Source organism: Triticum urartu, chromosome 1A (genome assembly GCF_056163025.1).
Source record: "Triticum urartu cultivar PI428250 chromosome 1A, HENAU_Tu73, whole genome shotgun sequence".
In the NCBI taxonomy this organism is placed as follows: domain Eukaryota; kingdom Viridiplantae; phylum Streptophyta; class Magnoliopsida; order Poales; family Poaceae; genus Triticum; species Triticum urartu.
The window spans coordinates 523,022,551-523,028,386 of NC_141873.1; positions in this window are offsets into that span (position 1 = coordinate 523,022,551).

Here is a 5,836-nt window from a genome sequence, read left to right on the forward strand (position 1 = left end):
AGGAGTTGGTAGATAAGGCTCTTATGATTGAAGGGAAGCAGCAGCAGATTGAGAACCCTATGAGAGAGTATGGACAAGGAAGGTATAATTCAGGAGCTCAGCAGAAGCCTCGCCTAACCCCAAACTCAGGAGGACTTGTTCATAACCATGGAGGCCACACCCATAATGGAGGAAGTAACCATAACCATACTGGCCCAAGGAATGGGAATGGGAATGGGAATGGAGCAAGCAGCAATCAGAACCGCTCCACTCCAGCCACACCCGCGAAGAGAGACCTAAGCCATGTTACTTGTTTCAAGTGCGGGAAGACTGGACACTATGCCACGGAGTGCCCTGAAGCGAAGAATGGAAACGGCAATGGGAGCGCTGGAAAGAAGCCCAATCCATTCAACGAAGGACAAGTGAACCACGTCAACGTGGAGGAGGTTGAAGAGCAGCCAGACGCAGTTATTGGTAAGTTTTTGGTTAAGTCTTTTATAGCCCTTGTTCTTTTTGATACTGGTGCATCGCATTCATACATATCAAGGGAATTCGTGGATAAGTTTAAACTACCAACCCAAACCCTTAGGACCCATCTGTTAGTGAGTTCACCTGGAGCAGAGTATATGGCTAGTCGATGGTGTGACCAGATACCCTTAACCATTGGTAGCCATGTTTTTCCGTCCGATCCAATAATCTTGGAGTTACAAGGATTGGATGTGATATTAGGAATGGACTAGATGTCAAAGTATGGAGGAAGCATTGACTGTGTTAGTAAGTCAATTTGTCTCACCACCCCGGAGGGAAAAAGGATCAAGTATGTATCTAGGCATGCGCCAAGGAGTAGCCAATTAAATACCCTCACGGGAGTTTTTCAGGAGGAACTGCCTGTAGTCAAGGATTACCCGGATGTTTTTCCAGAAGAGTTACCAGGCATGCCACCGGATCGAGACATCGAGTTTGTGATAGAGTTATTGCCAGGCACCGGGCCTATATCGAGGAGACCATACCGGATGCCCACAAATGATCTGGAGGAGATTAAGAAATAGATCAAGGAGTTATTGGAGAAAGGTTACATTCGACAGAGCTCATCACCATGGGGAGCCCTGGTGCTTTTGGTCGAGAAGAAGGATAAGTCCCTAAGAATGGTTGTTGATTATCGTGCGTTAAATGAAGTGACGATCAAGAACAAATACCCACTGTTGATGATCAATGATTTATTCGACCAGCTGCAAGGAGATAAAGTGTTTTCAAAGATCGATCTGTGATCTGGATATCACCAGCTGAAGATACGAGAGAAGGACATACCAAAGACACCATTCACCACACGGTATGGGTTGTAGGAATATATGGTCATGTCATTTGGACTGACTAACGCCCCTGCCTACTTCAGGAGCATGATGAACAAAGTGTTCATGGAATATTTGGACAAGTTCGTTGTGGTGTTCATCGATGATATAATGGTATACTCGAAGAACAAGGAGGAGCACAAAGAGCATTTGCGTTTAGTTCTCGAGAAACTCAGGGAACATCAGTTGTATGCCAAGTTCAGCAAATGTGAGTTTTGGCTGAAGGAAGTTGGATTCCTTGGACATGTTATATGAGGAGAAGGTGTAACAGTAGATCCCACCAAGGTTCAGTCAGTCACTGAATGGTTGGCACCCACTTCAGTTAGCGAGATCCGCGGTTTTCTTGGACTCGCAGGATACTATCGAAGATTCATTGAGAATTTTTCCAAAATTGCGAAGCCAATGACGGAGTTATTGAAGAAGGATACCAAATTTAAATGGACAGAAGAATGTGAAGCAAGTTTTCAGGAGTTAAAGAAGCGTTTGACTAAATCCCCAGTGCTGATTCTGCCGGATATACGTAAGGAGTTTCAAGTGTATTGCGATGCCTCTCACCTAGGACTTGGAAGTGTGCTTATGCAGGACAGAAGAGTTGTTTCATATGCCTCGCGACAACTAAAACGGCACGAGTTAAATTATGCCATGCATGATTTGGAGTTGGCTGTCATAGTGCATGCGTTGAAGACCTGGAGGCACTACCTTATTGGAAATCGTTGTGATGTGTACACGGATCATAAGAGTTTCAAGTACATTTTCACACAAAAAGAGCTGAACCGTAGGCAGAGGAGATGGTTGGAGCTTATAAAGGATTATGACATGAAGCTTCACTATCATCCAGGCAAGGCCAATGTTGTAGCAGACACCTTGAGCCGGAGGAGTTATGCTATGATACGTCTCCAACGTATCTATAATTTTTTATTGCTCCATGCTATATTATCTCCTGTTTTGGACATTATTGAGCTTTATTATCTACTTTTATATTATTTTTGGGACTAACCTATTAACAGGAGGCCCAGCCCAGAATTGCTGTTTTTTGCCTGTTTTAGGGTTTCGAAGAAAAGGAATATCAAACGGAGTCCAAACGGAATGAAACCTTTGGGAACGTGATTTTCTCACCGAATACAACACAGGAGACTTGGACCCTACGTCAAGCCAATTAACAGGAGGCCACGAGGTAGGGGGCGTTCCTGCCCCCACTGGCGCGCCCTCCACCATCGTGGGCCCCCTCTTGCTCCACAGACGTACTTCTTCCTCCTATATATATCCACGTACCCCCAAACGATCAGATACGGAGCCAAAAACCTAATTCCACCGCCGCAACTTTCTATATCCACGAGATCCCATCTTGGGGCCTATTCCGGAGTTCCACCGGAGGGGGCATCGATCACGGAGGGCTTCTACATCATCATCCAAGCCCCTCTGATGAAGTGTGAGTAGTTTACTTCAGACCTATGGGTCCATAGTTAGTAGCTAGATGGCTTCTTCTCTCTTTTTGTATCTCAATACAATGTTCTCCCCCTCTCTTGTGGAGATCTATTTGATGTAGTCTTCTTTTTGCGGTGTGTTTGTTGAGACCGATGAATTGTGGGTTTATGATCAAGTCTATCTACGAATAATATTTGAATCTTCTCTGAATTCTTTCATGTATGATTGGTTATCTTTGCAAGTCTCTTCGAATTATCAGTTTGGTTTGGCCTACTAGATTGGTTGTTCTTGCCATGGGAGAAGTGCTTAGCTTTGGGTTCGATCTTGCGGTGTCCTTTCCCAGTGACAGAAGGGGCAGCAAGACACGTATTGTATTGTTGCCATCGAGGATAATAAGATGGGTTTTTTATCATATTGCATGAAACTATCCCTCTACATCATGTCATCTTGCTTAAGGCGTTACTCTGTTTTTAACTTAATACTCTAGATGCATGCTGGATAGCGGTCGATGAGTGGAGTAATATGTCACATCCCTAGTTCTGGTATGACCTAGACTAGCTAGTCATGTGTGCATAATGTTTAAATTTCATTTAAATTTGAAATGGGGATTTGTGAAACCCTCAGAAGTTATTTCTGGAAATGACCCAGATAAAAATTGCTCCAAAAAGGTCCAAGAAAATGTTCATGTTGCTCTCTGAAAATATTGGTCAGAGGTAAAAATCAAACCAATATTTTTAGGAGCTCACAAATAATTATTTTGGCCATTTATAATTAATCCAGTATTTATTTGCGTTGGATAAATATTTTTATATATACAAAATAGTTTCCAATATTTCTGAATTTTGGTGAGGGTCTTTGGAGTGGTCCAACTTGTCCCTACTAAAATTTACAAAATAAAATAAGTTGATTTAGTATTTTACTAAATCAGAACAAATGTCGGAAAAATAGAAAAGAAAACAAAAGTGGAGAAAGCTTACCTGGGCCGACCTACCTGGCACTGTGCAGCCCAGCCGGCCCACTGGCCCAGTGCTAGTCGTCGTTGTCCTCGCGCCAGTCGGACAGGCGTGTGGCCGACGCACGCGCACCGCCGTGCCGCCACGCCACCAGCCTGCCTGCCCTCTCCCCTGCCAGCGCGACCCGCTGGGCGACGTCGAGGATGCCGTCCCGATCCGGTCGACCTCCTCACTTTTCCCCTCGCCTTCTTCCTCCCTTGCCGCAGCCATGGCCGAGCGCCATCCTCGCCGCCATTCGCCGTAGTCATCGCCAGAGCCGTCCCCTCGCCCCTCCGTCGAATCCACGAGCTCCGCCACATCTCCTTCTACCTCCTCGTCGAGCCACGTGACGCGGGAAGCCCTCGAGAGCCGCCATCGCCATCGTCTTCACCTCCGGACGCCGGAGATCGCCTTCAACGCCCTGACGCCGTTCGTCCTTCCCCGAGCCCGCCGAGCATGCCCGCATAACCGCCGTGAGCTCTCCTCTGTTTCCCCTCCTTCCTCGTGCTCGATTCTGCACCGTAGCATCGCCAGCAAGTGCCCGTGAGCTCATCGCCGGCGACCATAGCACCGTTGTCATTTTAGCTTGCGTTAGTGGCGCCCGAGCACCTCACCGTGCTCCTGGTGCCACGAGGGTGCCGCAGATCCCCTCGGGCGGCCTCCCCATGCCCCGCAGCCCGCTGCCGCTCGAAGCCGTGCTCCGGCCGCCGCCGCGAGCTCCGCTCCAGCGAGCTCCGGCCTCCCCAGCTCCTACCACCTACCCCACTAAACGCGGGAGAGCACGGGCTACGCCCCGGTACTCCTAGCTGCCGCCCCCGTGCCCTGCAGCATGGACATCGCCGCGACCAGAGGTCGCCGCCGACGACCTCGCCGGCCTGACGTGCGGGCCCGACCTGCCAGGTGATTAGCTTAAGGCTAATCACCATTTTGCTAACCCCTGAGACACTGACAATGGGCCCAGCGCCACTAATTTTAATTAGATTAGTAAAAAAACCTCGGTTTAACACTGTGACACTGACGTGTGGACCCCACATGTCAGGTTTGACCTGGTCAGCTGCCTTTGACCTGCTGACGCAATGTTGTTGTCATGCTGACGCAATATATCATTTTTCTGGTTTTAAAATAAATCAGGAAATTCTAGAAATTGTTATAAACTTCAAAAATTCATAGAAATTCAACCGTAGCTCGGACTGAAATAATTTATATATGAAAAATGATCAGAAAAATTCAATCTATCCATCTGTACCATTTTCATGCATGACAAACAAACCTATACATGATGTATATATGAAAACATATAAATGGCATAATTAAGCGCTTAATTTGGAGTTGCATTTGAGCCCTTGGTTCAAATGGACTTCAACCAAATAAATGCTAGATGCATTAACTCAAACAACATCACATACTCATGCCATGTTCATGCATCATATTGTTGCATATGCTTGTGTTTGATTTTCGACACCGTTCCTTCTCGATATGTCCTGCTCCGAAGACCGGTCCAGAGTACCTGTTAGTGGAGCAGTGCCCCCTGTTGATCTACCAGGCAAGCAAACCCCCCTTGTTCATTCCGATACAATCCTACTCTCTTGCTCCTGCTCTCATTTATTGCATTAGGACAACAATGATTCAACTGCTACTTTATGCTGCGGTAGTTGAACCCATTCCGATCCTCTGCGTGACCTGTCATTGCCACAGTAAATAGTTAAAACCCGCTAGCATGTGTAGGAGTTGATTGAGCAATGTTGTGTTCCTACCATGCTTTGTCGGCTATTGCTTAGAGTATGTCAGGTCTGATTCATTGGGAATGAATTGGAGTGCAATGCTATGTTCTGATGCTGAGAGTTAAGTGTGTGCACACGATTTGGTAAAGGTAGCGGTTAGAGGCCATGTAGGAGTACATGGTGGGTTGTCTCACTGGAACCGTCCTTAAGCACTAAGTTTCGTGTGTCGTCCAATGACTAGCTACTACCACATATTGGAATGCTTAAGTGCCCCTCTCGACTTATTAAACAACTTGATCTCTGTCCAGGAGTTTTAAATAGTTTCTGGTGTTTGTAGGTAGTACTATTTTTCTACCGAGTGGCACCCGGC